The 18,631-nt window shown below is 52.7% G+C and overlaps 53 non-coding genes across 53 annotated transcripts; 24 read left to right on the top strand and 29 right to left on the bottom strand.

Moving 5' to 3' along the window:
• Positions 1-65: 65 nt before the first annotated feature.
• Trnad-guc (transfer RNA aspartic acid (anticodon GUC)) lies at positions 66-137 on the bottom strand. The gene has a single exon. It is a non-coding gene; the product is annotated as a tRNA-Asp (tRNA).
• Positions 138-244: 107 nt separating this feature from the next.
• On the bottom strand, positions 245-336 carry Trnai-uau (transfer RNA isoleucine (anticodon UAU)). The gene is given in 2 exon segments: positions 245-280; positions 299-336. It is a non-coding gene; the product is annotated as a tRNA-Ile (tRNA).
• A 378-nt stretch (positions 337-714) lies between these two features.
• Positions 715-787, top strand: Trnar-acg (transfer RNA arginine (anticodon ACG)). The gene has a single exon. It is a non-coding gene; the product is annotated as a tRNA-Arg (tRNA).
• Positions 788-1,074: 287 nt separating this feature from the next.
• Positions 1,075-1,146, top strand: Trnam-cau (transfer RNA methionine (anticodon CAU)). The gene has a single exon. It is a non-coding gene; the product is annotated as a tRNA-Met (tRNA).
• Positions 1,147-1,391: 245 nt separating this feature from the next.
• Positions 1,392-1,463, bottom strand: Trnad-guc (transfer RNA aspartic acid (anticodon GUC)). Its single transcript has one exon. It is a non-coding gene; the product is annotated as a tRNA-Asp (tRNA).
• A 286-nt stretch (positions 1,464-1,749) lies between these two features.
• Positions 1,750-1,841, bottom strand: Trnai-uau (transfer RNA isoleucine (anticodon UAU)). The gene is given in 2 exon segments: positions 1,750-1,785; positions 1,804-1,841. It is a non-coding gene; the product is annotated as a tRNA-Ile (tRNA).
• Positions 1,842-2,040: 199 nt separating this feature from the next.
• On the top strand, positions 2,041-2,113 carry Trnar-acg (transfer RNA arginine (anticodon ACG)). Its single transcript has one exon. It is a non-coding gene; the product is annotated as a tRNA-Arg (tRNA).
• A 287-nt stretch (positions 2,114-2,400) lies between these two features.
• Trnam-cau (transfer RNA methionine (anticodon CAU)) lies at positions 2,401-2,472 on the top strand. Its single transcript has one exon. It is a non-coding gene; the product is annotated as a tRNA-Met (tRNA).
• Positions 2,473-2,717: 245 nt separating this feature from the next.
• Positions 2,718-2,789, bottom strand: Trnad-guc (transfer RNA aspartic acid (anticodon GUC)). Its single transcript has one exon. It is a non-coding gene; the product is annotated as a tRNA-Asp (tRNA).
• Positions 2,790-3,075: 286 nt separating this feature from the next.
• Trnai-uau (transfer RNA isoleucine (anticodon UAU)) lies at positions 3,076-3,167 on the bottom strand. Its single transcript is given in 2 exon segments — positions 3,076-3,111; positions 3,130-3,167. It is a non-coding gene; the product is annotated as a tRNA-Ile (tRNA).
• Positions 3,168-3,366: 199 nt separating this feature from the next.
• Positions 3,367-3,439, top strand: Trnar-acg (transfer RNA arginine (anticodon ACG)). The gene has a single exon. It is a non-coding gene; the product is annotated as a tRNA-Arg (tRNA).
• Positions 3,440-3,726: 287 nt separating this feature from the next.
• On the top strand, positions 3,727-3,798 carry Trnam-cau (transfer RNA methionine (anticodon CAU)). The gene has a single exon. It is a non-coding gene; the product is annotated as a tRNA-Met (tRNA).
• A 424-nt stretch (positions 3,799-4,222) lies between these two features.
• Positions 4,223-4,294, bottom strand: Trnad-guc (transfer RNA aspartic acid (anticodon GUC)). Its single transcript has one exon. It is a non-coding gene; the product is annotated as a tRNA-Asp (tRNA).
• A 107-nt stretch (positions 4,295-4,401) lies between these two features.
• Positions 4,402-4,493, bottom strand: Trnai-uau (transfer RNA isoleucine (anticodon UAU)). The gene is given in 2 exon segments: positions 4,402-4,437; positions 4,456-4,493. It is a non-coding gene; the product is annotated as a tRNA-Ile (tRNA).
• A 378-nt stretch (positions 4,494-4,871) lies between these two features.
• Positions 4,872-4,944, top strand: Trnar-acg (transfer RNA arginine (anticodon ACG)). The gene has a single exon. It is a non-coding gene; the product is annotated as a tRNA-Arg (tRNA).
• Positions 4,945-5,231: 287 nt separating this feature from the next.
• Positions 5,232-5,303, top strand: Trnam-cau (transfer RNA methionine (anticodon CAU)). The gene has a single exon. It is a non-coding gene; the product is annotated as a tRNA-Met (tRNA).
• Positions 5,304-5,548: 245 nt separating this feature from the next.
• On the bottom strand, positions 5,549-5,620 carry Trnad-guc (transfer RNA aspartic acid (anticodon GUC)). Its single transcript has one exon. It is a non-coding gene; the product is annotated as a tRNA-Asp (tRNA).
• Positions 5,621-5,906: 286 nt separating this feature from the next.
• On the bottom strand, positions 5,907-5,998 carry Trnai-uau (transfer RNA isoleucine (anticodon UAU)). Its single transcript is given in 2 exon segments — positions 5,907-5,942; positions 5,961-5,998. It is a non-coding gene; the product is annotated as a tRNA-Ile (tRNA).
• Positions 5,999-6,197: 199 nt separating this feature from the next.
• Trnar-acg (transfer RNA arginine (anticodon ACG)) lies at positions 6,198-6,270 on the top strand. Its single transcript has one exon. It is a non-coding gene; the product is annotated as a tRNA-Arg (tRNA).
• A 287-nt stretch (positions 6,271-6,557) lies between these two features.
• On the top strand, positions 6,558-6,629 carry Trnam-cau (transfer RNA methionine (anticodon CAU)). The gene has a single exon. It is a non-coding gene; the product is annotated as a tRNA-Met (tRNA).
• A 424-nt stretch (positions 6,630-7,053) lies between these two features.
• Trnad-guc (transfer RNA aspartic acid (anticodon GUC)) lies at positions 7,054-7,125 on the bottom strand. Its single transcript has one exon. It is a non-coding gene; the product is annotated as a tRNA-Asp (tRNA).
• A 107-nt stretch (positions 7,126-7,232) lies between these two features.
• Positions 7,233-7,324, bottom strand: Trnai-uau (transfer RNA isoleucine (anticodon UAU)). Its single transcript is given in 2 exon segments — positions 7,233-7,268; positions 7,287-7,324. It is a non-coding gene; the product is annotated as a tRNA-Ile (tRNA).
• Positions 7,325-7,702: 378 nt separating this feature from the next.
• Trnar-acg (transfer RNA arginine (anticodon ACG)) lies at positions 7,703-7,775 on the top strand. The gene has a single exon. It is a non-coding gene; the product is annotated as a tRNA-Arg (tRNA).
• Positions 7,776-8,062: 287 nt separating this feature from the next.
• On the top strand, positions 8,063-8,134 carry Trnam-cau (transfer RNA methionine (anticodon CAU)). The gene has a single exon. It is a non-coding gene; the product is annotated as a tRNA-Met (tRNA).
• Positions 8,135-8,379: 245 nt separating this feature from the next.
• Positions 8,380-8,451, bottom strand: Trnad-guc (transfer RNA aspartic acid (anticodon GUC)). Its single transcript has one exon. It is a non-coding gene; the product is annotated as a tRNA-Asp (tRNA).
• A 286-nt stretch (positions 8,452-8,737) lies between these two features.
• Trnai-uau (transfer RNA isoleucine (anticodon UAU)) lies at positions 8,738-8,829 on the bottom strand. The gene is given in 2 exon segments: positions 8,738-8,773; positions 8,792-8,829. It is a non-coding gene; the product is annotated as a tRNA-Ile (tRNA).
• Positions 8,830-9,028: 199 nt separating this feature from the next.
• Trnar-acg (transfer RNA arginine (anticodon ACG)) lies at positions 9,029-9,101 on the top strand. Its single transcript has one exon. It is a non-coding gene; the product is annotated as a tRNA-Arg (tRNA).
• Positions 9,102-9,388: 287 nt separating this feature from the next.
• Positions 9,389-9,460, top strand: Trnam-cau (transfer RNA methionine (anticodon CAU)). The gene has a single exon. It is a non-coding gene; the product is annotated as a tRNA-Met (tRNA).
• Positions 9,461-9,884: 424 nt separating this feature from the next.
• Positions 9,885-9,956, bottom strand: Trnad-guc (transfer RNA aspartic acid (anticodon GUC)). Its single transcript has one exon. It is a non-coding gene; the product is annotated as a tRNA-Asp (tRNA).
• Positions 9,957-10,063: 107 nt separating this feature from the next.
• Positions 10,064-10,155, bottom strand: Trnai-uau (transfer RNA isoleucine (anticodon UAU)). The gene is given in 2 exon segments: positions 10,064-10,099; positions 10,118-10,155. It is a non-coding gene; the product is annotated as a tRNA-Ile (tRNA).
• Positions 10,156-10,533: 378 nt separating this feature from the next.
• Positions 10,534-10,606, top strand: Trnar-acg (transfer RNA arginine (anticodon ACG)). The gene has a single exon. It is a non-coding gene; the product is annotated as a tRNA-Arg (tRNA).
• Positions 10,607-10,893: 287 nt separating this feature from the next.
• Positions 10,894-10,965, top strand: Trnam-cau (transfer RNA methionine (anticodon CAU)). Its single transcript has one exon. It is a non-coding gene; the product is annotated as a tRNA-Met (tRNA).
• A 245-nt stretch (positions 10,966-11,210) lies between these two features.
• Trnad-guc (transfer RNA aspartic acid (anticodon GUC)) lies at positions 11,211-11,282 on the bottom strand. The gene has a single exon. It is a non-coding gene; the product is annotated as a tRNA-Asp (tRNA).
• Positions 11,283-11,568: 286 nt separating this feature from the next.
• On the bottom strand, positions 11,569-11,660 carry Trnai-uau (transfer RNA isoleucine (anticodon UAU)). The gene is given in 2 exon segments: positions 11,569-11,604; positions 11,623-11,660. It is a non-coding gene; the product is annotated as a tRNA-Ile (tRNA).
• A 199-nt stretch (positions 11,661-11,859) lies between these two features.
• On the top strand, positions 11,860-11,932 carry Trnar-acg (transfer RNA arginine (anticodon ACG)). Its single transcript has one exon. It is a non-coding gene; the product is annotated as a tRNA-Arg (tRNA).
• Positions 11,933-12,219: 287 nt separating this feature from the next.
• On the top strand, positions 12,220-12,291 carry Trnam-cau (transfer RNA methionine (anticodon CAU)). The gene has a single exon. It is a non-coding gene; the product is annotated as a tRNA-Met (tRNA).
• Positions 12,292-12,715: 424 nt separating this feature from the next.
• On the bottom strand, positions 12,716-12,787 carry Trnad-guc (transfer RNA aspartic acid (anticodon GUC)). Its single transcript has one exon. It is a non-coding gene; the product is annotated as a tRNA-Asp (tRNA).
• A 107-nt stretch (positions 12,788-12,894) lies between these two features.
• On the bottom strand, positions 12,895-12,986 carry Trnai-uau (transfer RNA isoleucine (anticodon UAU)). The gene is given in 2 exon segments: positions 12,895-12,930; positions 12,949-12,986. It is a non-coding gene; the product is annotated as a tRNA-Ile (tRNA).
• A 199-nt stretch (positions 12,987-13,185) lies between these two features.
• On the top strand, positions 13,186-13,258 carry Trnar-acg (transfer RNA arginine (anticodon ACG)). The gene has a single exon. It is a non-coding gene; the product is annotated as a tRNA-Arg (tRNA).
• Positions 13,259-13,545: 287 nt separating this feature from the next.
• Trnam-cau (transfer RNA methionine (anticodon CAU)) lies at positions 13,546-13,617 on the top strand. Its single transcript has one exon. It is a non-coding gene; the product is annotated as a tRNA-Met (tRNA).
• A 424-nt stretch (positions 13,618-14,041) lies between these two features.
• On the bottom strand, positions 14,042-14,113 carry Trnad-guc (transfer RNA aspartic acid (anticodon GUC)). The gene has a single exon. It is a non-coding gene; the product is annotated as a tRNA-Asp (tRNA).
• Positions 14,114-14,220: 107 nt separating this feature from the next.
• Positions 14,221-14,312, bottom strand: Trnai-uau (transfer RNA isoleucine (anticodon UAU)). Its single transcript is given in 2 exon segments — positions 14,221-14,256; positions 14,275-14,312. It is a non-coding gene; the product is annotated as a tRNA-Ile (tRNA).
• A 378-nt stretch (positions 14,313-14,690) lies between these two features.
• On the top strand, positions 14,691-14,763 carry Trnar-acg (transfer RNA arginine (anticodon ACG)). Its single transcript has one exon. It is a non-coding gene; the product is annotated as a tRNA-Arg (tRNA).
• A 604-nt stretch (positions 14,764-15,367) lies between these two features.
• Positions 15,368-15,439, bottom strand: Trnad-guc (transfer RNA aspartic acid (anticodon GUC)). Its single transcript has one exon. It is a non-coding gene; the product is annotated as a tRNA-Asp (tRNA).
• A 107-nt stretch (positions 15,440-15,546) lies between these two features.
• Trnad-guc (transfer RNA aspartic acid (anticodon GUC)) lies at positions 15,547-15,618 on the bottom strand. The gene has a single exon. It is a non-coding gene; the product is annotated as a tRNA-Asp (tRNA).
• Positions 15,619-15,725: 107 nt separating this feature from the next.
• Trnai-uau (transfer RNA isoleucine (anticodon UAU)) lies at positions 15,726-15,817 on the bottom strand. Its single transcript is given in 2 exon segments — positions 15,726-15,761; positions 15,780-15,817. It is a non-coding gene; the product is annotated as a tRNA-Ile (tRNA).
• Positions 15,818-16,195: 378 nt separating this feature from the next.
• Positions 16,196-16,268, top strand: Trnar-acg (transfer RNA arginine (anticodon ACG)). The gene has a single exon. It is a non-coding gene; the product is annotated as a tRNA-Arg (tRNA).
• A 604-nt stretch (positions 16,269-16,872) lies between these two features.
• On the bottom strand, positions 16,873-16,944 carry Trnad-guc (transfer RNA aspartic acid (anticodon GUC)). The gene has a single exon. It is a non-coding gene; the product is annotated as a tRNA-Asp (tRNA).
• Positions 16,945-17,051: 107 nt separating this feature from the next.
• Positions 17,052-17,123, bottom strand: Trnad-guc (transfer RNA aspartic acid (anticodon GUC)). The gene has a single exon. It is a non-coding gene; the product is annotated as a tRNA-Asp (tRNA).
• A 107-nt stretch (positions 17,124-17,230) lies between these two features.
• Positions 17,231-17,322, bottom strand: Trnai-uau (transfer RNA isoleucine (anticodon UAU)). The gene is given in 2 exon segments: positions 17,231-17,266; positions 17,285-17,322. It is a non-coding gene; the product is annotated as a tRNA-Ile (tRNA).
• A 378-nt stretch (positions 17,323-17,700) lies between these two features.
• On the top strand, positions 17,701-17,773 carry Trnar-acg (transfer RNA arginine (anticodon ACG)). The gene has a single exon. It is a non-coding gene; the product is annotated as a tRNA-Arg (tRNA).
• A 287-nt stretch (positions 17,774-18,060) lies between these two features.
• Trnam-cau (transfer RNA methionine (anticodon CAU)) lies at positions 18,061-18,132 on the top strand. The gene has a single exon. It is a non-coding gene; the product is annotated as a tRNA-Met (tRNA).
• Positions 18,133-18,556: 424 nt separating this feature from the next.
• Trnad-guc (transfer RNA aspartic acid (anticodon GUC)) lies at positions 18,557-18,628 on the bottom strand. The gene has a single exon. It is a non-coding gene; the product is annotated as a tRNA-Asp (tRNA).
• Positions 18,629-18,631: the final 3 nt, after the last annotated feature.

The raw sequence follows: 18,631 nt of genomic DNA on the forward strand, positions 1-18,631 counted from the left end.
GTAGCCGCAAACGTCCTACACTAAGTTCGGCGAGTGATAGAGCAGCAATTAAAAATCGGATGTGCCTCCCCGGCGGGGAATCGAACCCCGGTCTCCCGCGTGACAGGCGGGGATACTAACCACTATACTACCGAGGAAGACGCAGCTAGCGTCTCGAATGCACAATTATGTTACTCAAATAGCTGATACATCTCAAACCTAGCCTCCTGTTGCTGTCAGAGACAGCTGCTAAGAATTAAAAGTATGCCCCAGGTGAGGCTCGAACTCACAACCCCGGCATTGCTCACGGCTACTGCCTTATAAGTACCGTGCGCTAACCAATTGCGCCACTGGGGCTACAACACAGTGCTCTCAGTTAGCGGTATTCACTTTGCTGCAAACCAGTGGTGGCCACAGAAACATACGATCGCCACCTGATGCCATACTGCGACTTTGGCACCTGACTACCAATGCTTCGTGCTATTCTTGTTTCATATGCTACGCTTACATGCACATCAACCGGCTCTGGTCGTCGAGAAAACGCGGGAAAACGCGCGCCTTGCCTTCTGCTACCTGTCGAACAGCGAGAGCAGATGCGTGGCAAGCTCTAAGCTCTGCAGGCGCACTGCGGCCACGCAGCTGGACGAGAGGTACCTTCCTTGGGAACTTGCTCAGCCATGGAGAACACGTTTCTTAGCGAATTGCACTTGTCTCGTAGAAAGAAATGCTGCCACTGGCCCTGTGGCGCAACGGATAACGCGTCTGACTACGGATCAGAAGATTCCAGGTTCGAATCCTGGCAGGGTCGGCATTTTGTTAGTTGCCGACGCGTAGCTGGCCAGTGGATTTCGTATGTCGCCGCATCGTGGAGTGCTTTGTTGCTCCTGTGCATCTCGCAGCTGCATGTCGAGTCGATCGTGGTAAATATCGCTGCCTGCAAGCGTCAGCGTAGCGTCAGTCGAGCAAAGTCGAGACAAGTCAAGCTGAGAGCTGTAGGAGATGATACGCAATTAAATACAGGCGTGTGAAAGCGACGCAGACAACACTTTCCAATTGTCCCACGTCACGTGGCGCAGAGCCGGCGCAACCCCAGCCAGCAGAGTGGCGCAGTGGAAGCGTGCTGGGCCCATAACCCAGAGGTCCGTGGATCGAAACCACGCTCTGCTAAAATTATTTCTTTTGCGGACTGTGTCGCGCTCGATTATTACGCCCACAGCGTCGGCTGGGGTGCTTTGATTCAGCGTTAACAGCAAACCCCGTAATTCTGAAGTGTGAAGAATGCGAGAACCACTTCCTAAGATGTAGCATTTTTTAAGATTTCGCACCAACTACACTCCACGATCGCAAAGTTTATGCTCTTACGACCCCCATACGCGCAACACTCGAACAGGTTTGTGAGATAAAAATCGCATCTCCCCGGCGGGGAATCGAACCCCGGTCTCCCGCGTGACAGGCGGGGATACTAACCACTATACTACCGAGGATGCGCTGTACGCACATGCCTGTGTGCGAGAGATATGGTGCTAGTAGCCGCAAACGTCCTACACTAAGTTCGGCGAGTGATAGAGCAGCAATTAAAAATCGGATGTGCCTCCCCGGCGTGGAATCGAACCCCGGTATCCCGCGTGACAGGCGGGGATACTAACCACTATACTACCGAGGAAGACGCAGCTAGCGTCTCGAATGCACAATTATGTTACTCAAATAGCTGATACATCTCAAACCTAGCCTCCTGTTGCTGTCAGAGACAGCTGCTAAGAATTAAAAGTATGCCCCAGGTGAGGCTCGAACTCACAACCCCGGCATTGCTCACGGCTACTGCCTTATAAGTACCGTGCGCTAACCAATTGCGCCACTGGGGCTACAACACAGTGCTCTCAGTTAGCGGTATTCACTTTGCTGCAAACCAGTGGTGGCCACAGAAACATACGATCGCCACCTGATGCCATACTGCGACTTTGGCACCTGACTACCAATGCTTCGTGTTGGGAGCTTGCTCAGCCATGGAGAACACGTTTCTTAGCGAATTGCACTTGTCTCGTAGAAAGAAATGCTGCCACTGGCCCTGTGGCGCAACGGATAACGCGTCTGACTACGGATCAGAAGATTCCAGGTTCGAATCCTGGCAAGGTCGGCATTTTGTTAGTTGCCGACGCGTAGCTGGCCAGTGGATTTCGTATGTCGCCGCATCGTGGAGTGCTTTGTTGCTCCTGTGCATCTCGCAGCTGCATGTCGAGTCGATCGTGGTAAATATCGCTGCCTGCAAGCGTCAGCGTAGCGTCAGTCGAGCAAAGTCGAGACAAGTCAAGCTGAGAGCTGTAGGAGATGATACGCAATTAAATACAGGCGTGTGAAAGCGACGCAGACAACACTTTCCAAGTGTCCCACGTCACGTGGCGCAGAGCCGGCGCAACCCCAGCCAGCAGAGTGGCGCAGTGGAAGCGTGCTGGGCCCATAACCCAGAGGTCCGTGGATCGAAACCACGCTCTGCTAAAATTATTTCTTTTGCGGACTGTGTCGCGCTCGATTATTACGCCCACAGCGTCGGCTGGGGTGCTTTGATTCAGCGTTAACAGCAAACCCCGTAATTCTGAAGTGTGAAGAATGCGAGAACCACTTCCTAAGATGTAGCATTTTTTAAGATTTCGCACCAACTACACTCCACGATCGCAAAGTTTATGCTCTTACGACCCCCATACGCGCAACACTCGAACAGGTTTGTGAGATAAAAATCGCATCTCCCCGGCGGGGAATCGAACCCCGGTCTCCCGCGTGACAGGCGGGGATACTAACCACTATACTACCGAGGATGCGCTGTACGCACATGCCTGTGTGCGAGAGATATGGTGCTAGTAGCCGCAAACGTCCTACACTAAGTTCGGCGAGTGATAGAGCAGCAATTAAAAATCGGATGTGCCTCCCCGGCGTGGAATCGAACCCCGGTATCCCGCGTGACAGGCGGGGATAGTAACCACTATACTACCGAGGAAGACGCAGCTAGCGTCTCGAATGCACAATTATGTTACTCAAATAGCTGATACATCTCAAACCTAGCCTCCTGTTGCTGTCAGAGACAGCTGCTAAGAATTAAAAGTATGCCCCAGGTGAGGCTCGAACTCACAACCCCGGCATTGCTCACGGCTACTGCCTTATAAGTACCGTGCGCTAACCAATTGCGCCACTGGGGCTACAACACAGTGCTCTCAGTTAGCGGTATTCACTTTGCTGCAAACCAGTGGTGGCCACAGAAACATACGATCGCCACCTGATGCCATACTGCGACTTTGGCACCTGACTACCAATGCTTCGTGTTGGGAGCTTGCTCAGCCATGGAGAACACGTTTCTTAGCGAATTGCACTTGTCTCGTAGAAAGAAATGCTGCCACTGGCCCTGTGGCGCAACGGATAACGCGTCTGACTACGGATCAGAAGATTCCAGGTTCGAATCCTGGCAAGGTCGGCATTTTGTTAGTTGCCGACGCGTAGCTGGCCAGTGGATTTCGTATGTCGCCGCATCGTGGAGTGCTTTGTTGCTCCTGTGCATCTCGCAGCTGCATGTCGAGTCGATCGTGGTAAATATCGCTGCCTGCAAGCGTCAGCGTAGCGTCAGTCGAGCAAAGTCGAGACAAGTCAAGCTGAGAGCTGTAGGAGATGATACGCAATTAAATACAGGCGTGTGAAAGCGACGCAGACAACACTTTCCAAGTGTCCCACGTCACGTGGCGCAGAGCCGGCGCAACCCCAGCCAGCAGAGTGGCGCAGTGGAAGCGTGCTGGGCCCATAACCCAGAGGTCCGTGGATCGAAACCACGCTCTGCTAAAATTATTTCTTTTGCGGACTGTGTCGAGCTCGATTATTACGCCCACAGCGTCGGCTGGGGTGCTTTGATTCAGCGTTAACAGCAAACCCCGTAATTCTGAAGTGTGAAGAATGCGAGAACCACTTCCTAAGATGTAGCATTTTTTAAGATTTCGCACCAACTACACTCCACGATCGCAAAGTTAATGCTCTTACGACCCCCATACGCGCAACACTCGAACAGGTTTGTGAGATAAAAATCGCATCTCCCCGGCGGGGAATCGAACCATGGTCTCCCGCGTGACAGGCGGGGATACTAACCACTATACTACCGAGGATGCGCTGTACACACATCCCTGTGTGCGAGAGATATGGTGCTAGTAGCCGCAAACGTCCTACACTAAGTTCGGCGAGTGATAGAGCAGCAATTAAAAATCGGATGTGCCTCCCCGGCGGGGAATCGAACCCCGGTCTCCCGCGTGACAGGCGGGGATACTAACCACTATACTACCGAGGAAGACGCAGCTAGCGTCTCGAATGCACAATTATGTTACTCAAATAGCTGATACATCTCAAACCTAGCCTCCTGTTGCTGTCAGAGACAGCTGCTAAGAATTAAAAGTATGCCCCAGGTGAGGCTCGAACTCACAACCCCGGCATTGCTCACGGCTACTGCCTTATAAGTACCGTGCGCTAACCAATTGCGCCACTGGGGCTACAACACAGTGCTCTCAGTTAGCGGTATTCACTTTGCTGCAAACCAGTGGTGGCCACAGAAACATACGATCGCCACCTGATGCCATACTGCGACTTTGGCACCTGACTACCAATGCTTCGTGCTATTCTTGTTTCATATGCTACGCTTACATGCACATCAACCGGCTCTGGTCGTCGAGAAAACGCGGGAAAACGCGCGCCTTGCCTTCTGCTACCTGTCGAACAGCGAGAGCAGATGCGTGGCAAGCTCTAAGCTCTGCAGGCGCACTGCGGCCACGCAGCTGGACGAGAGGTACCTTCCTTGGGAGCTTGCTCAGCCATGGAGAACACGTTTCTTAGCGAATTGCACTTGTCTCGTAGAAAGAAATGCTGCCACTGGCCCTGTGGCGCAACGGATAACGCGTCTGACTACGGATCAGAAGATTCCAGGTTCGAATCCTGGCAGGGTCGGCATTTTGTTAGTTGCCGACGCGTAGCTGGCCAGTGGATTTCGTATGTCGCCGCATCGTGGAGTGCTTTGTTGCTCCTGTGCATCTCGCAGCTGCATGTCGAGTCGATCGTGGTAAATATCGCTGCCTGCAAGCGTCAGCGTAGCGTCAGTCGAGCAAAGTCGAGACAAGTCAAGCTGAGAGCTGTAGGAGATGATACGCAATTAAATACAGGCGTGTGAAAGCGACGCAGACAACACTTTCCAATTGTCCCACGTCACGTGGCGCAGAGCCGGCGCAACCCCAGCCAGCAGAGTGGCGCAGTGGAAGCGTGCTGGGCCCATAACCCAGAGGTCCGTGGATCGAAACCACGCTCTGCTAAAATTATTTCTTTTGCGGACTGTGTCGAGCTCGATTATTACGCCCACAGCGTCGGCTGGGGAGCTTTGATTCAGCGTTAACAGCAAACCCCGTAATTCTGAAGTGTGAAGAATGCGAGAACCACTTCCTAAGATGTAGCATTTTTTAAGATTTCGCACCAACTACACTCCACGATCGCAAAGTTTATGCTCTTACGACCCCCATACGCGCAACACTCGAACAGGTTTGTGAGATAAAAATCGCATCTCCCCGGCGGGGAATCGAACCCCGGTCTCCCGCGTGACAGGCGGGGATACTAACCACTATACTACCGAGGATGCGCTGTACACACATGCCTGTGTGCGAGAGATATGGTGCTAGTAGCCGCAAACGTCCTACACTAAGTTCGGCGAGTGATAGAGCAGCAATTAAAAATCGGATGTGCCTCCCCGGCGTGGAATCGAACCCCGGTATCCCGCGTGACAGGCGGGGATACTAACCACTATACTACCGAGGAAGACGCAGCTAGCGTCTCGAATGCACAATTATGTTACTCAAATAGCTGATACATCTCAAACCTAGCCTCCTGTTGCTGTCAGAGACAGCTGCTAAGAATTAAAAGTATGCCCCAGGTGAGGCTCGAACTCACAACCCCGGCATTGCTCACGGCTACTGCCTTATAAGTACCGTGCGCTAACCAATTGCGCCACTGGGGCTACAACACAGTGCTCTCAGTTAGCGGTATTCACTTTGCTGCAAACCAGTGGTGGCCACAGAAACATACGATCGCCACCTGATGCCATACTGCGACTTTGGCACCTGACTACCAATGCTTCGTGTTGGGAGCTTGCTCAGCCATGGAGAACACGTTTCTTAGCGAATTGCACTTGTCTCGTAGAAAGAAATGCTGCCACTGGCCCTGTGGCGCAACGGATAACGCGTCTGACTACGGATCAGAAGATTCCAGGTTCGAATCCTGGCAAGGTCGGCATTTTGTTAGTTGCCGACGCGTAGCTGGCCAGTGGATTTCGTATGTCGCCGCATCGTGGAGTGCTTTGTTGCTCCTGTGCATCTCGCAGCTGCATGTCGAGTCGATCGTGGTAAATATCGCTGCCTGCAAGCGTCAGCGTAGCGTCAGTCGAGCAAAGTCGAGACAAGTCAAGCTGAGAGCTGTAGGAGATGATACGCAATTAAATACAGGCGTGTGAAAGCGACGCAGACAACACTTTCCAAGTGTCCCACGTCACGTGGCGCAGAGCCGGCGCAACCCCAGCCAGCAGAGTGGCGCAGTGGAAGCGTGCTGGGCCCATAACCCAGAGGTCCGTGGATCGAAACCACGCTCTGCTAAAATTATTTCTTTTGCGGACTGTGTCGAGCTCGATTATTACGCCCACAGCGTCGGCTGGGGTGCTTTGATTCAGCGTTAACAGCAAACCCAGTAATTCTGAAGTGTGAAGAATGCGAGAACCACTTCCTAAGATGTAGCATTTTTTAAGATTTCGCACCAACTACACTCCACGATCGCAAAGTTAATGCTCTTACGACCCCCATACGCGCAACACTCGAACAGGTTTGTGAGATAAAAATCGCATCTCCCCGGCGGGGAATCGAACCATGGTCTCCCGCGTGACAGGCGTGGATACTAACCACTATACTACCGAGGATGCGCTGTACACACATCCCTGTGTGCGAGAGATATGGTGCTAGTAGCCGCAAACGTCCTACACTAAGTTCGGCGAGTGATAGAGCAGCAATTAAAAATCGGATGTGCCTCCCCGGCGGGGAATCGAACCCCGGTCTCTCGCGTGACAGGCGGGGATACTAACCACTATACTACCGAGGAAGACGCAGCTAGCGTCTCGAATGCACAATTATGTTACTCAAATAGCTGATACATCTCAAACCTAGCCTCCTGTTGCTGTCAGAGACAGCTGCTAAGAATTAAAAGTATGCCCCAGGTGAGGCTCGAACTCACAACCCCGGCATTGCTCACGGCTACTGCCTTATAAGTACCGTGCGCTAACCAATTGCGCCACTGGGGCTACAACACAGTGCTCTCAGTTAGCGGTATTCACTTTGCTGCAAACCAGTGGTGGCCACAGAAACATACGATCGCCACCTGATGCCATACTGCGACTTTGGCACATGACTACCAATGCTTCGTGCTATTCTTGTTTCATATGCTACGCTTACATGCACATCAACCGGCTCTGGTCGTCGAGAAAACGCGGGAAAACGCGCGCCTTGCCTTCTGCTACCTGTCGAACAGCGAGAGCAGATGCGTGGCAAGCTCTAAGCTCTGCAGGCGCACTGCGGCCACGCAGCTGGACGAGAGGTACCTTCCTTGGGAGCTTGCTCAGCCATGGAGAACACGTTTCTTAGCGAATTGCACTTGTCTCGTAGAAAGAAATGCTGCCACTGGCCCTGTGGCGCAACGGATAACGCGTCTGACTACGGATCAGAAGATTCCAGGTTCGAATCCTGGCAGGGTCGGCATTTTGTTAGTTGCCGACGCGTAGCTGGCCAGTGGATTTCGTATGTCGCCGCATCGTGGAGTGCTTTGTTGCTCCTGTGCATCTCGCAGCTGCATGTCGAGTCGATCGTGGTAAATATCGCTGCCTGCAAGCGTCAGCGTAGCGTCAGTCGAGCAAAGTCGAGACAAGTCAAGCTGAGAGCTGTAGGAGATGATACGCAATTAAATACAGGCGTGTGAAAGCGACGCAGACAACACTTTCCAATTGTCCCACGTCACGTGGCGCAGAGCCGGCGCAACCCCAGCCAGCAGAGTGGCGCAGTGGAAGCGTGCTGGGCCCATAACCCAGAGGTCCGTGGATCGAAACCACGCTCTGCTAAAATTATTTCTTTTGCGGACTGTGTCGAGCTCGATTATTACGCCCACAGCGTCGGCTGGGGTGCTTTGATTCAGCGTTAACAGCAAACCCCGTAATTCTGAAGTGTGAAGAATGCGAGAACCACTTCCTAAGATGTAGCATTTTTTAAGATTTCGCACCAACTACACTCCACGATCGCAAAGTTTATGCTCTTACGACCCCCATACGCGCAACACTCGAACAGGTTTGTGAGATAAAAATCGCATCTCCCCGGCGGGGAATCGAACCCCGGTCTCCCGCGTGACAGGCGGGGATACTAACCACTATACTACCGAGGATGCGCTGTACACACATGCCTGTGTGCGAGAGATATGGTGCTAGTAGCCGCAAACGTCCTACACTAAGTTCGGCGAGTGATAGAGCAGCAATTAAAAATCGGATGTGCCTCCCCGGCGTGGAATCGAACCCCGGTATCCCGCGTGACAGGCGGGGATACTAACCACTATACTACCGAGGAAGACGCAGCTAGCGTCTCGAATGCACAATTATGTTACTCAAATAGCTGATACATCTCAAACCTAGCCTCCTGTTGCTGTCAGAGACAGCTGCTAAGAATTAAAAGTATGCCCCAGGTGAGGCTCGAACTCACAACCCCGGCATTGCTCACGGCTACTGCCTTATAAGTACCGTGCGCTAACCAATTGCGCCACTGGGGCTACAACACAGTGCTCTCAGTTAGCGGTATTCACTTTGCTGCAAACCAGTGGTGGCCACAGAAACATACGATCGCCACCTGATGCCATACTGCGACTTTGGCACCTGACTACCAATGCTTCGTGTTGGGAGCTTGCTCAGCCATGGAGAACACGTTTCTTAGCGAATTGCACTTGTCTCGTAGAAAGAAATGCTGCCACTGGCCCTGTGGCGCAACGGATAACGCGTCTGACTACGGATCAGAAGATTCCAGGTTCGAATCCTGGCAAGGTCGGCATTTTGTTAGTTGCCGACGCGTAGCTGGCCAGTGGATTTCGTATGTCGCCGCATCGTGGAGTGCTTTGTTGCTCCTGTGCATCTCGCAGCTGCATGTCGAGTCGATCGTGGTAAATATCGCTGCCTGCAAGCGTCAGCGTAGCGTCAGTCGAGCAAAGTCGAGACAAGTCAAGCTGAGAGCTGTAGGAGATGATACGCAATTAAATACAGGCGTGTGAAAGCGACGCAGACAACACTTTCCAAGTGTCCCACGTCACGTGGCGCAGAGCCGGCGCAACCCCAGCCAGCAGAGTGGCGCAGTGGAAGCGTGCTGGGCCCATAACCCAGAGGTCCGTGGATCGAAACCACGCTCTGCTAAAATTATTTCTTTTGCGGACTGTGTCGAGCTCGATTATTACGCCCACAGCGTCGGCTGGGGTGCTTTGATTCAGCGTTAACAGCAAACCCAGTAATTCTGAAGTGTGAAGAATGCGAGAACCACTTCCTAAGATGTAGCATTTTTTAAGATTTCGCACCAACTACACTCCACGATCGCAAAGTTAATGCTCTTACGACCCCCATACGCGCAACACTCGAACAGGTTTGTGAGATAAAAATCGCATCTCCCCGGCGGGGAATCGAACCATGGTCTCCCGCGTGACAGGCGTGGATACTAACCACTATACTACCGAGGATGCGCTGTACACACATCCCTGTGTGCGAGAGATATGGTGCTAGTAGCCGCAAACGTCCTACACTAAGTTCGGCGAGTGATAGAGCAGCAATTAAAAATCGGATGTGCCTCCCCGGCGGGGAATCGAACCCCGGTCTCTCGCGTGACAGGCGGGGATACTAACCACTATACTACCGAGGAAGACGCAGCTAGCGTCTCGAATGCACAATTATGTTACTCAAATAGCTGATACATCTCAAACCTAGCCTCCTGTTGCTGTCAGAGACAGCTGCTAAGAATTAAAAGTATGCCCCAGGTGAGGCTCGAACTCACAACCCCGGCATTGCTCACGGCTACTGCCTTATAAGTACCGTGCGCTAACCAATTGCGCCACTGGGGCTACAACACAGTGCTCTCAGTTAGCGGTATTCACTTTGCTGCAAACCAGTGGTGGCCACAGAAACATACGATCGCCACCTGATGCCATACTGCGACTTTGGCACATGACTACCAATGCTTCGTGCTATTCTTGTTTCATATGCTACGCTTACATGCACATCAACCGGCTCTGGTCGTCGAGAAAACGCGGGAAAACGCGCGCCTTGCCTTCTGCTACCTGTCGAACAGCGAGAGCAGATGCGTGGCAAGCTCTAAGCTCTGCAGGCGCACTGCGGCCACGCAGCTGGACGAGAGGTACCTTCCTTGGGAGCTTGCTCAGCCATGGAGAACACGTTTCTTAGCGAATTGCACTTGTCTCGTAGAAAGAAATGCTGCCACTGGCCCTGTGGCGCAACGGATAACGCGTCTGACTACGGATCAGAAGATTCCAGGTTCGAATCCTGGCAGGGTCGGCATTTTGTTAGTTGCCGACGCGTAGCTGGCCAGTGGATTTCGTATGTCGCCGCATCGTGGAGTGCTTTGTTGCTCCTGTGCATCTCGCAGCTGCATGTCGAGTCGATCGTGGTAAATATCGCTGCCTGCAAGCGTCAGCGTAGCGTCAGTCGAGCAAAGTCGAGACAAGTCAAGCTGAGAGCTGTAGGAGATGATACGCAATTAAATACAGGCGTGTGAAAGCGACGCAGACAACACTTTCCAATTGTCCCACGTCACGTGGCGCAGAGCCGGCGCAACCCCAGCCAGCAGAGTGGCGCAGTGGAAGCGTGCTGGGCCCATAACCCAGAGGTCCGTGGATCGAAACCACGCTCTGCTAAAATTATTTCTTTTGCGGACTGTGTCGAGCTCGATTATTACGCCCACAGCGTCGGCTGGGGTGCTTTGATTCAGCGTTAACAGCAAACCCCGTAATTCTGAAGTGTGAAGAATGCGAGAACCACTTCCTAAGATGTAGCATTTTTTAAGATTTCGCACCAACTACACTCCACGATCGCAAAGTTTATGCTCTTACGACCCCCATACGCGCAACACTCGAACAGGTTTGTGAGATAAAAATCGCATCTCCCCGGCGGGGAATCGAACCCCGGTCTCCCGCGTGACAGGCGGGGATACTAACCACTATACTACCGAGGATGCGCTGTACACACATGCCTGTGTGCGAGAGATATGGTGCTAGTAGCCGCAAACGTCCTACACTAAGTTCGGCGAGTGATAGAGCAGCAATTAAAAATCGGATGTGCCTCCCCGGCGTGGAATCGAACCCCGGTATCCCGCGTGACAGGCGGGGATACTAACCACTATACTACCGAGGAAGACGCAGCTAGCGTCTCGAATGCACAATTATGTTACTCAAATAGCTGATACATCTCAAACCTAGCCTCCTGTTGCTGTCAGAGACAGCTGCTAAGAATTAAAAGTATGCCCCAGGTGAGGCTCGAACTCACAACCCCGGCATTGCTCACGGCTACTGCCTTATAAGTACCGTGCGCTAACCAATTGCGCCACTGGGGCTACAACACAGTGCTCTCAGTTAGCGGTATTCACTTTGCTGCAAACCAGTGGTGGCCACAGAAACATACGATCGCCACCTGATGCCATACTGCGACTTTGGCACCTGACTACCAATGCTTCGTGTTGGGAGCTTGCTCAGCCATGGAGAACACGTTTCTTAGCGAATTGCACTTGTCTCGTAGAAAGAAATGCTGCCACTGGCCCTGTGGCGCAACGGATAACGCGTCTGACTACGGATCAGAAGATTCCAGGTTCGAATCCTGGCAAGGTCGGCATTTTGTTAGTTGCCGACGCGTAGCTGGCCAGTGGATTTCGTATGTCGCCGCATCGTGGAGTGCTTTGTTGCTCCTGTGCATCTCGCAGCTGCATGTCGAGTCGATCGTGGTAAATATCGCTGCCTGCAAGCGTCAGCGTAGCGTCAGTCGAGCAAAGTCGAGACAAGTCAAGCTGAGAGCTGTAGGAGATGATACGCAATTAAATACAGGCGTGTGAAAGCGAGGCAGACAACACTTTCCAAGTGTCCCACGTCACGTGGCGCAGAGCCGGCGCAACCCCAGCCAGCAGAGTGGCGCAGTGGAAGCGTGCTGGGCCCATAACCCAGAGGTCCGTGGATCGAAACCACGCTCTGCTAAAATTATTTCTTTTGCGGACTGTGTCGAGCTCGATTATTACGCCCACAGCGTCGGCTGGGGTGCTTTGATTCAGCGTTAACAGCAAACCCCGTAATTCTGAAGTGTGAAGAATGCGAGAACCACTTCCTAAGATGTAGCATTTTTTAAGATTTCGCACCAACTACACTCCACGATCGCAAAGTTAATGCTCTTACGACCCCCATACGCGCAACACTCGAACAGGTTTGTGAGATAAAAATCGCATCTCCCCGGCGGGGAATCGAACCATGGTCTCCCGCGTGACAGGCGGGGATACTAACCACTATACTACCGAGGATGCGCTGTACACACATCCCTGTGTGCGAGAGATATGGTGCTAGTAGCCGCAAACGTCCTACACTAAGTTCGGCGAGTGATAGAGCAGCAATTAAAAATCGGATGTGCCTCCCCGGCGGGGAATCGAACCCCGGTCTCCCGCGTGACAGGCGGGGATACTAACCACTATACTACCGAGGAAGACGCAGCTAGCGTCTCGAATGCACAATTATGTTACTCAAATAACTGATACATCTCAAACCTAGCCTCCTGTTGCTGTCAGAGACAGCTGCTAAGAATTAAAAGTATGCCCCAGGTGAGGCTCGAACTCACAACCCCGGCATTGCTCACGGCTACTGCCTTATAAGTACCGTGCGCTAACCAATTGCGCCACTGGGGCTACAACACAGTGCTCTCAGTTAGCGGTATTCACTTTGCTGCAAACCAGTGGTGGCCACAGAAACATACGATCGCCACCTGATGCCATACTGCGACTTTGGCACCTGACTACCAATGCTTCGTGTTGGGAGCTTGCTCAGCCATGGAGAACACGTTTCTTAGCGAATTGCACTTGTCTCGTAGAAAGAAATGCTGCCACTGGCCCTGTGGCGCAACGGATAACGCGTCTGACTACGGATCAGAAGATTCCAGGTTCGAATCCTGGCAAGGTCGGCATTTTGTTAGTTGCCGACGCGTAGCTGGCCAGTGGATTTCGTATGTCGCCGCATCGTGGAGTGCTTTGTTGCTCCTGTGCATCTCGCAGCTGCATGTCGAGTCGATCGTGGTAAATATCGCTGCCTGCAAGCGTCAGCGTAGCGTCAGTCGAGCAAAGTCGAGACAAGTCAAGCTGAGAGCTGTAGGAGATGATACGCAATTAAATACAGGCGTGTGAAAGCGACGCAGACAACACTTTCCAAGTGTCCCACGTCACGTGGCGCAGAGCCGGCGCAACCCCAGCCAGCAGAGTGGCGCAGTGGAAGCGTGCTGGGCCCATAACCCAGAGGTCCGTGGATCGAAACCACGCTCTGCTAAAATTATTTCTTTTGCGGACTGTGTCGAGCTCGATTATTACGCCCACAGCGTCGGCTGGGGTGCTTTGATTCAGCGTTAACAGCAAACCCCGTAATTCTGAAGTGTGAAGAATGCGAGAACCACTTCCTAAGATGTAGCATTTTTTAAGATTTCGCACCAACTACACTCCACGATCGCAAAGTTAATGCTCTTACGACCCCCATACGCGCAACACTCGAACAGGTTTGTGAGATAAAAAACGCACCTCCACGGCGGGGAATCGAACCCCGGTCTCCAGCGTGACAGGCGGGGATACTAACCACTATCCTACCGAGGATGCGCTGTACACACATCCCTGTGTGCGAGAGATATGGTGCTAGTAGCCGCAAACGTCCTACACTAAGTTCGGCGAGTGATAGAGCAGCAATTAAAAATCGGATGTGCCTCCCCGGCGGGGAATCGAACCCCGGTCTCCCGCGTGACAGGCGGGGGTACTAACCACTATACTACCGAGGAAGACGCAGCTAGCGTCTCGAATGCACAATTATGTTACTCAAATAGCTGATACATCTCAAACCTAGCCTCCTGTTGCTGTCAGAGACAGCTGCTAAGAATTAAAAGTATGCCCCAGGTGAGGCTCGAACTCACAACCCCGGCATTGCTCACGGCTACTGCCTTATAAGTACCGTGCGCTAACCAATTGCGCCACTGGGGCTACAACACAGTGCTCTCAGTTAGCGGTATTCACTTTGCTGCAAACCAGTGGTGGCCACAGAAACATACGATCGCCACCTGATGCCATACTGCGACTTTGGCACCTGACTACCAATGCTTCGTGCTATTCTTGTTTCATATGCTACGCTTACATGCACATCAACCGGCTCTGGTCGTCGAGAAAACGCGGGAAAACGCGCGCCTTGCCTTCTGCTACCTGTCGAACAGCGAGAGCAGATGCGTGGCAAGCTCTAAGCTCTGCAGGCGCACTGCGGCCACGCAGCTGGACGAGAGGTACCTTCCTTGGGAGCTTGCTCAGCCATGGAGAACACGTTTCTTAGCGAATTGCACTTGTCTCGTAGAGAGAAATGCTGCCACTGGCCCTGTGGCGCAACGGATAACGCGTCTGACTACGGATCAGAAGATTCCAGGTTCGAATCCTGGCAGGGTCGGCATTTTGTTAGTTGCCGACGCGTAGCTGGCCAGTGGATTTCGTATGTCGCCGCATCGTGGAGTGCTTTGTTGCTCCTGTGCATCTCGCAGCTGCATGTCGAGTCGATCGTGGTAAATATCGCTGCCTGCAAGCGTCAGCGTAGCGTCAGTCGAGCAAAGTCGAGACAAGTCAAGCTGAGAGCTGTAGGAGATGATACGCAATTAAATACAGGAGTGTGAAAGCGACGCAGACAACACTTTCCAATTGTCCCACGTCACGTGGCGCAGAGCCGGCGCAACCCCAGCCAGCAGAGTGGCGTAGTGGAAGCGTGCTGTGCCCATAACCCAGAGGTCCGTGGATCGAAACCACGCTCTGCTAAAATTATTTCTTTTGCGGACTGTGTCGAGCTCGATTATTACGCCCACAGCGTCGGCTGGGGTGCTTTGATTCAGCGTTAACAGCAAACCCCGTAATTCTGAAGTGTGAAGAATGCGAGAACCACTTCCTAAGATGTAGCATTTTTTAAGATTTCGCACCAACTACACTCCACGATCGCAAAGTTAATGCTCTTACGACCCCCATACGCGCAACACTCGAACAGGTTTGTGAGATAAAAATCGCATCTCCCCGGCGGGGAATCGAACCCCGGTCTCCCGCGTGACAGGCGGGGATACTAACCACTATACTACCGAGGATGCGCTGTACACACATCCCTGTGTGCGAGAGATATGGTGCTAGTAGCCGCAAACGTCCTACACTAAGTTCGGCGAGTGATAGAGCAGCAATTAAAAATCGGATGTGCCTCCCCGGCGGGGAATCGAACCCCGGTCTCCCGCGTGACAGGCGGGGATACTAACCACTATACTACCGAGGAAGACGCAGCTAGCGTCTCGAATGCACAATTATGTTACTCAAATAGCTGATACATCTCAAACCTAGCCTCCTGTTGCTGTCAGAGACAGCTGCTAAGAATTAAAAGTATGCCCCAGGTGAGGCTCGAACTCACAACCCCGGTATTGCTCACGGCTACTGCCTTATAAGTACCGTGCGCTAACCAATTGCGCCACTGGGGCTACAACACAGTGCTCTTAGTTAGCGGTATTCACTTTGCTGCAAACCAGTGGTGGCCACAGAAACATACGATCGCCACCTGATGCCATACTGCGACTTTGGCACCTGACTACCAATGCTTCGTGCTATTCTTGTTTCATATGCTACGCTTACATGCACATCAACCGGCTCTGGTCGTCGAGAAAACGCGGGAAAACGCGCGCCTTGCCTTCTGCTACCTGTCGAACAGCGAGAGCAGATGCGTGGCAAGCTCTAAGCTCTGCAGGCGCACTGCGGCCACGCAGCTGGACGAGAGGTACCTTCCTTGGGAGCTTGCTCAGCCATGGAGAACACGTTTCTTAGCGAATTGCACTTGTCTCGTAGAAAGAAATGCTGCCACTGGCCCTGTGGCGCAACGGATAACGCGTCTGACTACGGATCAGAAGATTCCAGGTTCGAATCCTGGCAGGGTCGGCATTTTGTTAGTTGCCGACGCGTAGCTGGCCAGTGGATTTCGTATGTCGCCGCATCGTGGAGTGCTTTGTTGCTCCTGTGCATCTCGCAGCTGCATGTCGAGTCGATCGTGGTAAATATCGCTGCCTGCAAGCGTCAGCGTAGCGTCAGTCGAGCAAAGTCGAGACAAGTCAAGCTGAGAGCTGTAGGAGATGATACGCAATTAAATACAGGAGTGTGAAAGCGACGCAGACAACACTTTCCAATTGTCCCACGTCACGTGGCGCAGAGCCGGCGCAACCCCAGCCAGCAGAGTGGCGTAGTGGAAGCGTGCTGTGCCCATAACCCAGAGGTCCGTGGATCGAAACCACGCTCTGCTAAAATTATTTCTTTTGCGGACTGTGTCGAGCTCGATTATTACGCCCACAGCGTCGGCTGGGGTGCTTTGATTCAGCGTTAACAGCAAACCCCGTAATTCTGAAGTGTGAAGAATGCGAGAACCACTTCCTAAGATGTAGCATTTTTTAAGATTTCGCACCAACTACACTCCACGATCGCAAAGTTAATGCTCTTACGACCCCCATACGCGCAACACTCGAACAGGTTTGTGAGATAAAAATCGCATCTCCCCGGCGGGGAATCGAACCCCGGTCTCCCGCGTGACAGGCGGGGATACTAACCACTATACTACCGAGGATGCGCTGTACACACATCCCTGTGTGCGAGAGATATGGTGCTAGTAGCCGCAAACGTCCTACACTAAGTTCGGCGAGTGATAGAGCAGCAATTAAAAATCGGATGTGCCTCCCCGGCGGGGAATCGAACCCCGGTCTCCCGCGTGACAGGCGGGGATACTAACCACTATACTACCGAGGAAGACGCAGCTAGCGTCTCGAATGCACAATTATGTTACTCAAATAGCTGATACATCTCAAACCTAGCCTCCTGTTGCTGTCAGAGACAGCTGCTAAGAATTAAAAGTATGCCCCAGGTGAGGCTCGAACTCACAACCCCGGTATTGCTCACGGCTACTGCCTTATAAGTACCGTGCGCTAACCAATTGCGCCACTGGGGCTACAACACAGTGCTCTTAGTTAGCGGTATTCACTTTGCTGCAAACCAGTGGTGGCCACAGAAACATACGATCGCCACCTGATGCCATACTGCGACTTTGGCACCTGACTACCAATGCTTCGTGCTATTCTTGTTTCATATGCTACGCTTACATGCACATCAACCGGCTCTGGTCGTCGAGAAAACGCGGGAAAACGCGCGCCTTGCCTTCTGCTACCTGTCGAACAGCGAGAGCAGATGCGTGGCAAGCTCTAAGCTCTGCAGGCGCACTGCGGCCACGCAGCTGGACGAGAGGTACCTTCCTTGGGAGCTTGCTCAGCCATGGAGAACACGTTTCTTAGCGAATTGCACTTGTCTCGTAGAAAGAAATGCTGCCACTGGCCCTGTGGCGCAACGGATAACGCGTCTGACTACGGATCAGAAGATTCCAGGTTCGAATCCTGGCAGGGTCGGCATTTTGTTAGTTGCCGACGCGTAGCTGGCCAGTGGATTTCGTATGTCGCCGCATCGTGGAGTGCTTTGTTGCTCCTGTGCATCTCGCAGCTGCATGTCGAGTCGATCGTGGTAAATATCGCTGCCTGCAAGCGTCAGCGTAGCGTCAGTCGAGCAAAGTCGAGACAAGTCAAGCTGAGAGCTGTAGGAAATGATACGCAATTAAATACAGGCGTGTGAAAGCGACGCAGACAACACTTTCCAAGTGTCCCACGTCACGTGGCGCAGAGCCGGCGCAACCCCAGCCAGCAGAGTGGCGCAGTGGAAGCGTGCTGGGCCCATAACCCAGATGTCCGTGGATCGAAACCACGCTCTGCTAAAATTATTTCTTTTGCGGACTGTGTCGAGCTCGATTATTACGCCCACAGCGTCGGCTGGGGTGCTTTGATTCAGCGTTAACAGCAAACCCCGTAATTCTGAAGTGTGAAGAATGCGAGAACCACTTCCTAAGATGTAGCATTTTTTAAGATTTCGCACCAACTACACTTCACGATCGCAAAGTTAATGCTCTTACGACCCCCATACGCGCAACACTCGAACAGGTTTGTGAGATAAAAAACGCACCTCCACGGCGGGGAATCGAACCCCGGTCTCCAGCGTGACAGGCGGGGATATTAACCACTATCCTACCGAGGATGCGCTGTACACACATCCCTGTGTGCGAGAGATATGGTGCTAGTAGCCGCAAACGTCCTACACTAAGTTCGGCGAGTGATAGAGCAGCAATTAAAAATCGGATGTGCCTCCCCGGCGGGGAATCGAACCCCGGTCTCCCGCGTGACAGGCGGGGATACTAACCACTATACTACCGAGGAAGA

Source organism: Schistocerca serialis, chromosome 9 (genome assembly GCF_023864345.2).
Source record: "Schistocerca serialis cubense isolate TAMUIC-IGC-003099 chromosome 9, iqSchSeri2.2, whole genome shotgun sequence".
Classification (NCBI taxonomy): domain Eukaryota; kingdom Metazoa; phylum Arthropoda; class Insecta; order Orthoptera; family Acrididae; genus Schistocerca; species Schistocerca serialis.